Source organism: Chiloscyllium plagiosum, chromosome 6, assembly GCF_004010195.1.
Source record: "Chiloscyllium plagiosum isolate BGI_BamShark_2017 chromosome 6, ASM401019v2, whole genome shotgun sequence".
NCBI lineage: Eukaryota > Metazoa > Chordata > Chondrichthyes > Orectolobiformes > Hemiscylliidae > Chiloscyllium > Chiloscyllium plagiosum.
Window position 1 is genome coordinate 79179590 of NC_057715.1, and position 12133 is coordinate 79191722.

The 12133-nt window shown below is 42.5% G+C and overlaps 1 protein-coding gene and 1 long non-coding RNA gene across 2 annotated transcripts in view; one reads left to right on the forward strand and one right to left on the reverse strand.

The window, feature by feature from the left end:
- Window positions 1–278: 278 nt before the first annotated feature.
- On the reverse strand, window positions 279–1773 carry LOC122550747. The gene is made up of 3 exons (XR_006311934.1): window positions 1698–1773; window positions 697–861; window positions 279–362 (listed from the first exon to the last, which is right to left on the reverse strand). It is a non-coding gene; the product is annotated as an uncharacterized LOC122550747 (long non-coding RNA).
- Window positions 1774–4373: 2600 nt separating this feature from the next.
- sgcg (sarcoglycan, gamma) overlaps window positions 4374–12133 on the forward strand; it is a 661907-nt gene continuing 654147 nt past the window's right edge. The window contains exon 1 of the mRNA XM_043691949.1: window positions 4374–4514. The gene's annotated coding sequence lies outside the window, so the exon portion shown is untranslated. The remainder of the gene's footprint in view (window positions 4515–12133) is intronic.

Here is a 12133-nt window from a genome sequence, read left to right on the forward strand (position 1 = left end):
TTCTGCATAGTCAAATGTGCTTACTCATAGCAGGAGCCACTGAGGGAAGAACAGTTACATAGAAAACTGTAAACCGGACATTCCAGACTGACATTTGGCAGATCAGTAGCATCAGTCAATTCGCTGTGCGCAGTGACCTGAACCAAATCACAGGTTATTTTCTTGCTACAGAAAATCCGCTTATTCATTTTCCCCATTGACAACTGACAGCAGCTTGACATGATAAAGCAATTCTACAGAATGAAAGGACTGCCCAAGGTTGAAGAGATCACAACCCTACCTGCATACATACTCAGTGACTCAAAAGGAAGAAATTCGAAAACACAGAAATCGCTGGAGAAACTCAGAATGTCTGGCAGCATCTGTGGACAGAGAAACAGAGTTAACACGTTGCGTCCTTCAGAACTGAAAAGTGTTGGAAGATGGGTTCATTTTTATACTTTTGACAGGCAGAGGAAAAGCTACAGAACAGACAGTATAATGCAAAAGACAAAGGGGTTGTTACAGCAGAGAAAGAGGGAAAAAAAGATATAAAATGGGTTATATAAGGCATGAAAGAGAGAGAATTGGTCCTCAGTACAAATGCAAAGTAAACAAAACACAAACACAACACAGCTGCTGGGGCAAAGTGAGAAAAACATGGATAACATGCACAGTGCAGTCAGTTTCTGAAGTTATTTAATTCAATATTCTGACCTTGAGCTGGTAAAGTGCCTCAGTGGAAAATGAAGTCTTCTTCAAGTTTGCATTGTGCTTTGTTAGAACACTGTAAAGCAGGCCCATGTTAGCATGAGAGCAAGATAGTTTATTGAAGTGGCAAGCAACTGGGAGGTTGGAGTCATTCGTATGGAGCAGCGTGTTCTGCAAAATAGTAATTTAGTGTCAGTTCAGTCTCCCAGTGTGAAGGATATCGCATTGTGAGCAGTGAATGCAGATGAGATTTAAAGAAATGCAAGTGAAATGCCACCTCACCTGGAAGGTGTGCCTTGAGGCCTTTGACAGTGAGGAGGGAGGAATTGAATGGGCAAGTGTTGCACTTCCTTCGATTGCATGGGAAGCTGCCATGTTACAGTGTGGAAGCATTACGAGGATGGAAGAGTGGAGTAGGGTATCATGGAGGGAACATCCCTGTGAAATACTGCTGGGTGACCCTTTGAATGCCGAGACTAGTGAGGAGGAAAATAATGACAAGGGAAACCCTATTGTTGTTCTGGGAAGGAGGAGAGGGAGTTAAGGGTAGATGTGTGGGAGATGGATTGCACATGGCTGAAAGGCCTGTCAACCACACTGAGTGGAAATCTTTGTTTGAGAGAAAAGAAGGTTATTTCAGAGGCAGTCAGGTGGAAGGTGACCTGATCGGAACAGATATGACAAAGATGGAGAAAGGAGAATGGAATTCAATCTTCACAAGAAGCAAGGTATGTGGAGGTGTAGTCAAGGTAACTGTGGGACCTGGGAGGTTTTTAGTAGATATTGGTGGGCAGCCTATTCCCAGAAATAGAAACAGTGAAGTTCGGGAAGTGAAGGGAAGAATCAGACATGGACCAGGTGAGAGAAGGATAGAAATTGCAAGCAAAACTGATCATCTTTTTCCAATTCCGAACAACAGCAATGAGGAGGGCTGATGGTATAATTGATAGAGAAAGAGTTGTGGGTGGGGACCCAAGAAGTGCTGAAAGAAGAAATGTTTCACATACCCCACAAAGAACAGGAAGAGCTGGTATCCATGAGGGTGTTCAACTTGGGGTAAACTTTCCTGCTTAATGTAAACCTGCAACACAGAAAAGAGTTATCCTGTGCAGTAATCTGTGAAAGTTCAAGAGACCAAGGGCTGTTTAAAGTAAAAATTAACAACTTTATTTCTTAAAGTGTAACAGAGAATAATTAACTAACAATTGTTTACAACTCCTTCCTCAACCTAACTTTTACTTTCTCCTCTGCAATACTAGTCCAATAAAATCCCCCGATTAAGATTTACAAAAAAAAACAAAATTTCTTATCTCAAAACCAGGCAGCTTTCGTTCTTCTCTGTATTTCGATCTTCTTTCCTTTTCCTTGGGGATATTACTTCACAGGTTACTGATCAATAAAGGTACCTTTTAAGAGAGCTTTTTTCTTCTGGGCAGTATGCAGATGTCACTGGCTTGGTAGTTCTCCTCTCAACTGTTCAATTTTCGCTGGGCTTATACTCTCAACGCATTGGATTGCGTCGTTGGCTTTTAAGATTGTCAATATATTAAATTCAAGCTGGTTTGGTGTTTGGTATTTTTCAGGGTATAATTTAAACTGATTGACGTAATTCAGATCTGCTTTGTCATTTCCAGGCAACCAGCTACTGTAGCTACCCCAGTAGCTGGAGCACATGTTACATTTTTTTTCAGAACACTTGGTTCTGTCAGGTAGTTCTGTTGCTTTTAGCTGTCTTAAAGGTACAGTACACCCCACATCTTGATAGCACAGGTATCCATTGGTATACCTTTAACTTGGAGGAATGGGATGAGTTAAAGGAGAAATTGTTCAAAGGGAGAGCATGGTCAGCCAGGCAAGAGTATTCAATGGAGACTGTTCAGGCCTCTTTTCCAGGGAAAAACAGAGACCATGCTGATGGGGACTGGACATGGAAAGGAGGTGGCTTGCACCAGAAAGCTAGAAATCATGAAACCTTTGTAAAGCATCGGAAGAATTATGAATATAAATGGAAAGATACTGGATGGGGGTGTAAAATACAGTCAAGATGAGAAGAAATTAGTTCAATGGAGCAAGAGCAGGCTGAAACCCTGAAAGGAATTCCACTTTCTCGAATGCCTATGTTGTTTGCCACCAGCAACACAGCATTATCAGAGATTCAGAGTCAGCATGGAAGCAGATCCTTTGGTCGAACTAGTCCACACCAGCCATGTTCCCAAAGTACACCAATTCCACTGAAATGCATTTAACTCATATCCCTCTAAACCATTCCTATTCACGTACTTATCCAAATGTCTTTACAATGTTATAAAAGTACTTGCATCCATCACTTCCTCTGGCAGCTCATTCCACACTCCAATCGTGCTTTGTGTAAAAACAAATTGCCCCTCATGCCCTTTGTAAAACTTTCTCCTCACACCTTAAAAATATGACACCTCGTTTTGAACTCTCCCATCCTAGGGAAAAGACTTTTGCTATTTACCTTATCCATGCCGGCATGATTTTGTAAACCTCTATAAGGTCACCCTTCAATCTCCTACTCTCCAGCGAAAAAGTCCCAGTCTATCCAGCCTTTGCTCATAACTCAAACCCTCCATTCCCGGTGACGTCCTGGTAAATCTTTTCTGATCCATTGTGTAAAAGCATGCTTGTTTTCTTAGCAGCTGGCACAATATCTTCAAAACAGCCTAAAATCGTACAAACGCTCGTTCACTCAGAGGCGAGTCTGTGGTGGGTCTGCCGGGGTTAAGAAGAGCTTCCAAAGTTAGACACACCTATGCGACTTCTCACATATCAATGATGAGCCGTACCACTGTGATAAGCTCATTTTCAGTGGATGGCATTTACTGACTGGTGGAGAACGCTGTGATAAAACCGGTCAGCTGCTGTTAGCTTTCAGTGAGTGCGATCATTCTCGCTGGAAGAAATGAGTAGCAGTGACCGTCATGGTAACTTAATTGACGAACTGTTAATGGCAAACTTGTGATCAGACAAATGGAACACATCGGATTAAACTATTTTAAGACTTAAGCAATTTAACAATACACCTTAGATTTAGCACAATAAAACGATTTATGGTTAGCCAGAGAAGCAGTGGCATTGCAAAGGGGCATTTCTGGTTGCGGGTTTGCACTGTCCTTCCCCAGCCGTCCTTCAGATGCCGCTGTGGAGACTGGAGACTGTATTGCGCTTGATCCCACACTGGGGCACCCGCGGCGTCTCTCGGAGCCTGGTGTGAGAGGCTGAACTCCACTCCCAAAAGCCGCTCTCATCTCGCCTCTGAAACTGGAGGCTGGCCGATGAACTACAAAGCCCCAGAGTGCAACATGAGCGCAGGCGCTGCAAAGCCTGGAGTGCCGAGCCTTCCCCGAGTGAGGGATTTACCGGTTGGATCATATGGTGCTGTGCCAATAATATGATTCAATGTTTCGCCCTACAGCGAAGGAGACCTTGTTGCCGCTGTGTGTCATAAACTGGAGTGTCCAGGATTGAATTACAAACTTAGAAAAAAAACTATTTTTTTTATTTAATTTGTGAGGCCACGTGTGGAAGATACCTTATTTTTAAGAGTTGATTGGCAAATGTAATTTGAGAAGGATACGTGAATATTGCGGAGTATGAATCTTGGTACGGTTAGACAGAAATGAGCGTATCTGCCGCTAGGTAGGCCGGGTGTTACCATGTTAAAAAAAAGGCGTGGTGTGATGATGAAAATGAACTTGTCAGAATTTGTTACTGTATAACACTGTTGCGGAGCACCCTCTTACCGCTGGCTTATCCCGTAATAGCTGAGGAACTCGCTTCTCGCAGGTGACGAGAGGGTTCAGGTAAGGTTTTATTTTACTATGTTTAAATACTATGAACTTGAATCATAATTGAGGTGGCGACCTAAGTAATAAACAGCTACATTTGTTACCCATCATCTTTTGGTTAAACTATTAGGAGAAAAAACATATTTTAACATGTTACCTACATGTAGATAATACAAAAAAGAACTGATCTTTCTGTAAATGAATTAGAAAGAACACCATCTATAGATGAAAAACTTCAATTATATTTAAATAACTTTTAATAGCCACAGGCCTCGATACAATATAGTAATCTTGCAGGTTTATATAATCGTTAGAAATTTGAACATAACCACACCCGAATGCCAGAGGGACTCTAACTTGTAAAGAGTCGATTTAACAATGAGCAGCTCATTGGTTTTAGGAGACAAGATTTACCTCCCATGTGTTGGGTAATATATATATATATATCTTAAAAGGACGAACTGCCGTGTGTTGCCTGCACTTCGTTTGCAAGTTTACAAACCCCAGAGCCTGGGTGATCGAGGCTGGTGCTGAAGGAAACGGCATTCATAGAGGCTGTAATGTTATTTTGATATCTCTGTTCATTTATAACGCCAAACAGTATTCTCAGCGGAACGCTGCCTGTTCAGAATATAGACGGGGAGAAAAAAAGGCAGATTGAATCCGACCAGAATCCCCCGCACCCGATGGAGTAGTGTACTGTTGCAAAACTAAAACCTCCCATCACCCAGGGGGCTGCATGCCAGATGGATTCAGGAACTACCGATTTTTGCTCAGTTTTACCGTGTGTTCAACATTCCCAACAGACAACAAAGTTAAGGAGCAGTCGGCTGCTGTGTGTCCGGTTAGCCTGATGTCTTAACAATGTGGGACTGAACATCGTGAAATGACGGGTAGGTGCCAGAGTGTGTTTCTGAATGATACCCAAATTCGGGGTTCTCCATCCAATGTATTTAGCATATGTAATCATCGTGTTGTTACAGTTTGTAAAACTCAGCCACGCTGTTCATTGGTGGCGGTACCAGTTAACCTGATATTCTTTAACGTTATGTTGACATCCCTTAATAAATGAATGACAAAAAAAATCTCAGCCCGCTTTACGTTTTGGCTGCGCTTCGTGTGTTAACTTTGGTTAAAGATGGAAAAGCTACTGCGTGCTATGAGTGAGGGAAATTTCCTTCAGTGATGGGACTTGCAACAATTCCCAGACACACGAGCCGGCGAAAAAGAGCCAGCTCCTTTTAAAACCAACTCCTGATAACAGTGGCAGGGAATGACCCTTTTTAACCCTCGATGGAGTGCCGCTTCTTTGAATGGCTTGCTGCTTCTAATTAGCATTCCTTCCGATTGTTTCTGAACCAAAACGTTCTTCACCCTCAGTGAAGTTTGTATCAATCCTAACCGAACCTGATGTTCCATCAACATGATCAGGATAGGTGGGGGGGTTACATTTCTGTGCTCAGCCCGGCTCCCTCACACGGGATCTTGGAAGATATTGTGAGTTCGATGGCGCCTTGTGGAGAAGTCAGTCATTCTGATGTGGCCGGGAGGGGGGTTATGTAAGCGACGCTTCACCAGCACTGAATGGCCTGGCAAACGGCTTGTTGGAAAACGACAATCCAGAGGTTTGTCCCTGAATCCTTGAGGCCGCCTGCCCGAGATTGAGTGATCCCACACTCCAGGTTTCCTCTGTGTTTAGTTAACATTTTACTCTAAGTTCGGAAATTGGAAATTGAACTGACACATGGATTTTACCCAACCAGCGAGAGAGGAACTTTTCCACAATTGTGCCGCTAGCTGGATTAGAATCATAGAATGGTTACAGCACAGAGGGAGGACATTCGGCCCGTTATGCCCGCACTGTCTCTGCAAGAGAAACTCACCAGACCTTTCTCCTGCCAGCGTTTTCGGCTTCAGTTACTGACTGAGAGGCATCATGGACATTGCTTGAATTAAACTCTCAGGCATCACATTCTAGACCCTAACCGCTCATTGTAATTTAAAAGCACCATTGACTAAACGCTATTTAGTGGACAGATAAACTCCAGAAATGTTTCCCCATTTCAATTTGAAAAGGCCTGACATTTCCACGCCATGTTTATGCTGTGCCTTAAATGGATAATTTATTCTCTGAGTTCCTCCAAAGGTATTCTCAGGTCCTAACAGTTGCTTTCTTTTGCAGCTGGTAATTTAAGTTATTCGTCCAGCTTCCATTAGATCCTCATAACTTCCACCTTTTCAATCTGTGCACAAACACCTACCACCTTTTGCTTCGGCTATAGGAAGAGCTGCCTGCATTTCCTGCTTTCTCTTTCTCACAGATTCTAACAGAGTCATGTGGATGTGTGAGGCTCAGTGACAGCTGAGAAAATTGTTGGAAAGCTAATAGTAGAGTGGATTGGTATGGATTCTTCCCAAAGTCAATGTGAATCACATAAGCCTTGTATCCAGCAATAAATACCAATTAGCTATTCCCTAGACCTTCAACTTTATTCTAGCCTTGGAATTAAATATGCGCTTTCAAGTATAACTATTTACAAAAGATGACAATATCTCCCTGTGAAACTTGGAGCATACACACAGTCAACGCAAACACACTTGCCACTATTCTCTGGTCTAAATATCTGGTATCTCTTCAACAAGTCATTCAATTTTGAGCCTTCTTGTCCCTGTTGCACTCAGACTTCTTGCTGGGCAGAGCAGGACACATAAACCCATCACTTTGCTGTAAATTAAAGAGGAAGTCTCAAAACATAATTTTATAAATTCTATAGTTGTAACAGTTACTTTCCCCAAAAACTCAAACAAGTTAATAAACATGGGATGGTAAGGTGGCTCTGTGGTTAGCTCTGCTGCCTCACAGCACCAGGGATCTGGTTTTTATTCCAGCCTTAGCCAACAGTCTATGTGGAGTTTGCACGTTCTCCCCATGTCTGCATGGGTTTCTTCTTGATGCTCTGATTTTTCTCTCACAGTCCAAAGATGTTAGCTTAGGTGGATTAGCTAAACTAAATTACCCATAGCATCAAGGGAAGTGCAGGCCAGTTGGATTAGCTATGGGAAATGTAGGGAGACAGGGATCGGGTGGGGGGATTGGGTTTTGGTGGGCTGCTGTTTAGAGGGTTACTGTAGACCATTATAAAAATCTGTATCAGCTTCCCTTAACTAACATGCATTTTCCCAAATTGCTACTCATTTTGTTGTGAATTATCATTTCTAAAAGTTGATGCCTCCCTCCCACCAAAGTTCAACTGACTATTCAGCTGTATAGTCAGTATGGGACTGCAGAATGAGACAAAGGGCATGTGAGTTACCAACTACCGTTGGAAATTCAATTGGTGCATCCTTTCCCAAGTTCAGTTTTTTAGAGTTAACATCAGAATGGGACAGTAATCTTCAAGTAAGTTAAATAGTTTAGTCAAAGAAGATAACTACTTAATTTGGGCTGAAAGAATTCAAAAAGCACGATTCCTTTGTCAAAATGAAGTATGATTAGTGTAGCTAAATAGATTCTCTGAACAGATCTTTATAAGAAAGAGAAGTCATTCACCACACAGTTAGTAAGGAGCACGGTCAGTGTGGGACTGCAGCAACGTGTGACAAAAGCTAAACGAGTTACTGTCCCTTGTAGGAAATTTGATTCAAAGTGGATGTTCAGTACAAGGGGGTAGAGGTGCTTTAATGTGGGTTTACTACAAGAAGAAACTGTGTCCAGTTCTGGTCTGCCAGTCATAGGGAAGGATATCATTAAACTGGAGAGTGTTCAGAAGAGATTTACCAGGATATTACCGGGTACGGAAGGTGTGAGTTTTAAAGAAAGGTTGGATAGACCACGACTGTTTTCACGGAGTGTAGGAGGTTGAGAAGCGGCCATATAGAGTTTTATAAAATAATGAGGGGTATAGATTGAATAATTTGTCATTGCCTTTTCCCTCTAATGGAGGATTTCAAGACTGGGGGCATATTTTTAAGGTGAGATAAGAAAGATTTAAAAAGGTATGAGGAGCAAATTTCTAACACACAAGGTGGTGCGCATGTGGAATGAACTTCCAGAGGAAGTCATGGATACAGGTACAGTTGCAATGTTTAAAATACATTTGGATAGATACATGAATAGGAAAAATGTGGAGGGATATGGGCCAGGAACAGGCAGGTGGGATTCGTTTAGTTTGGGATTATGTTTGGCATGGATTGATTGGACCTTTGGGTCTGTTTCCGTGCTGTATGACTCCATGACTATAAGTAAACTCTCCAGAGGTAAGTGAGAGAAATGAAAAGATATGAATCGAGAAGGCAACCTGTAGAGAAACCAATGATGGAGTGGTATCACAGACCAATGAGCTCTAAGTTCCGGGAAAGAAGCTGATTGGTGAGGAGGATTGGTGAATATTTCCAGTCTTTAATTTAAAAGTGAGGTTTTTAGTTTATGTTTAGAGTCATAGAGATGTACAGCATGGAAACAGACCTTTTGGTCCAACCCGTCCATGCCGACCAGATATCCCAACCCAATCTAGTCCCACCTGCCAGCACCCAGCCCATATCCCTCCAGACCCTTCCTAATCATTTACCCATCCAAAAGCTTCTTAAATGTTGCAATTGTACCAGTCTCCACCACTTCCTCTGGCAGCTCATTCCATACACGTATCATCCTCTGGTGAAAAAGTTGCCCCGTAGCTCTCTTTTATATCTTTCCCCTCTCACCCTAAACCTATGCCCTCTAGTTCTGGACTCCCCCACCCCAGGGAAAAGACTTTGCCTATTTACTCTATCCATGCCCCTGATGATTTTGTAAACCTCTATAAGGTCACCCCTCAGCCTCCGATGCTCCAGGGAAAACAGCCCAATTAACACTGTCTTATTCCTCTACAAACGCTGCCCCAGGTTAAATTAATAGTTATGGCTTATATTTTAAGTTTAATCAAGAGACACATCTCCAAAAACATTTAATCAAGAAAGAACCCACTCAACGCACTACTGCAGATTCTCTGTAGGCCACACTTAAAACAATGATTAACTTATCTGATTCTGTGCTGTGCATTTCGCCCAACAGTTCCTCCAAGATCAGTTGTGAATTTCACTGTTTGTTAATTTTCCCAGATCCACTCCGATGTCCAACGATACAGGAATTAGGTCTCCAGTGTTTTAATTCCTCCTTTTCCTAAAATTAGCTGCTTAAGTATTAGATTGATGTTGGTGATTTTATTTTTCTCTTTAGTTAATAAGAATAGTGCATCAGTATAGTGAAGTGTAAAGAGTAAGGAATCGAGAGTAATTCACTTATAAATTCAATCAAACATGATAATGGTGGTAGGATGAGTGATGTGGAAGCAGCTGGACATCCAGAGTGAACACATCTACAGTAAGGATTTGCAGTTTGAGGAACTTCAGATCCGAGTTAAGAAGCTGTAATCTGAGCTGTGGATGTTACACTACATCAGGGAAGGGGCAAATTACCTGGACACTTTGTTCCAGAGGATGGTCACAGATTAAGAAATGTACAATTTTTCTGTGATCAGGAACAAGAACATAGAACGTAGAACATAGAACAATACAGCACAGAGACAGGCCCTTCGGCCCACGATGTTGTGCCAACCATTTGCCCTAGCTTAAGCACCTATCCATGTACCTATCCAATTGCCGCTTAAAGGTCACCAATGATTCTGACTCTGCCACTCCCACAGGCAGCGCATTCCATGCCCCCACCACTCTCTGGGTAAAGAACCCACCCCTGACATCTCCCCTATACCTTCCACCCTTCACCGTAAATTTATGTCCCCTTGTAACACTCGGTTGTGCCCGGGGAAAAAGTTTCTGACTGTCTACTCTACCTATTCCTCTGATCATCTTATAAACCTCTATCAAGTCACCCCTCATCCTTCGCCGTTCCAACGAGAAAAGGCCGAGAACTCTCAACCTAGCCAATGAACGCTAATATACCATAGGCCTTCTTACAAGATCTATCCACCTGAGTGGCAACTTTCAAAGAGCTATGAACATAGACCCCAAGATCCCTCTGCTCCTCCACCTTACTAAGAACCCTACCATTAACCCTGTATTCCGCATTCTTATTTATCCTTCCGAAATGGACAACTTCACACTTGACAGGGTTGAACTGCATCTGCCACTCCTCAGCCCAGCTCTGCATCATATCTAAGTCCCTTTGCAGCCGACAACAGCCCTCCTCACTATCCACAACTCCACCAATCTTCGTATCGTCTGCAAATTTACTGACCCACCCTTCGACTCCCTCTTCCAAGTCATTAATAAACATTACAAACAGCAGAGGACCCAGAACTGATCCCTGCGGAACTCCACTTGTAACTGGGCTCCAGGCTGAATATTTACCATTTACCACCACTCTCTGACTTCAACTGGTTAACCAGTTCTCTATCCAACTGGCCAAATTTCCCACATCCCATGCCTCCTGACTTTCCGCATGAGCCTACCATGGGGAACCTTATCAAATGCCTTACTATAATCCATGTACAAAGGGTGTGTGACTGCAGTTGAGGCAGATATGAGGATGTGAGGGTTAAAATTGAGAAGCCTCAACCTCTAGGATTGTCGAGTAGTCATGACGTTCTTGAAAACTGCAGATGGGAGTGGGGACTACTGGGAGAATGAGCAAATTGGCCACACACCTTGGTACAGGGAGCCATTCAAGTTGGGGGAGGAAACAGTAATGTAGTTATGGTAGGGTAAAGTATAATTAGGAGAATCACTGCTGTTCTCTACAGTCATGATTGGGAGTCCCACAGGCCGTGTTGCCTGCCTGGTGTCAATGTTAATGACATCTCCTTAGGCTGGAGCAGGTAAGCAGGGATCCTGCAGTCATTTTCCACATACCAGCAATATTTTTGCTGAAGGTCTGTGAACAGTTAGGAACAAATTGAACCTCCAAAGCAATAATCTCTGTATTACTACCCAAGCCACAGGCAAACTGGCATAGGGTAAATATAATCAAGGAGTTACCTCCATATGTCACTGTCTAATGTGGCAGAATGGGTTTAAGCTCATGGGGAACTGGCATCATTACTAGTGTAGAAGGGACCTCTTCTGGTGGCATAAACTTCATTTCAATCATCAGTCTCCTAGTAAATTGAATAATTAGGGACTGTAGAGAGAGCTTTTAACTAAATAGAGGTGAGGAGGATTTGGCAGAGGGGAAATGTAGTCTTATAAAACATAGTGATATCTAGAGTCAGAGAGGTAGGGACAGAGTATTCATTGAAAAATGTTGAAAAACAGCAATAAATAGGGTTAAAGGAGGGGAGGGAGTGATAAAAAAGATGAATTTAATGGTTCTTTACTTAAATGCTCACCATATTCAGCACAAAATAGATGAATTAAAGGCAAAAATACAGGTTAACAGTTACAATCTTATAGCCATTGCACAGACATGGTTACATGAGAAGTTGGGAATGAAATATTCAGGTCACGCAGGAAGGAAAGGGTAGTGGGGCCACATTGCTGATACAGGATAGAGTAAGCATCATAGTCAGAAATGATCTTGAAATCAGAAGATGTAGAATACATTTGGATAGAGGGAAGAATTTAAAAAACGGGAAAGAAGACACTGGTAGGAATAGTCTGGAGGCCCCCTAACAGTAGCTGTATGTTGGAACAGATAATAA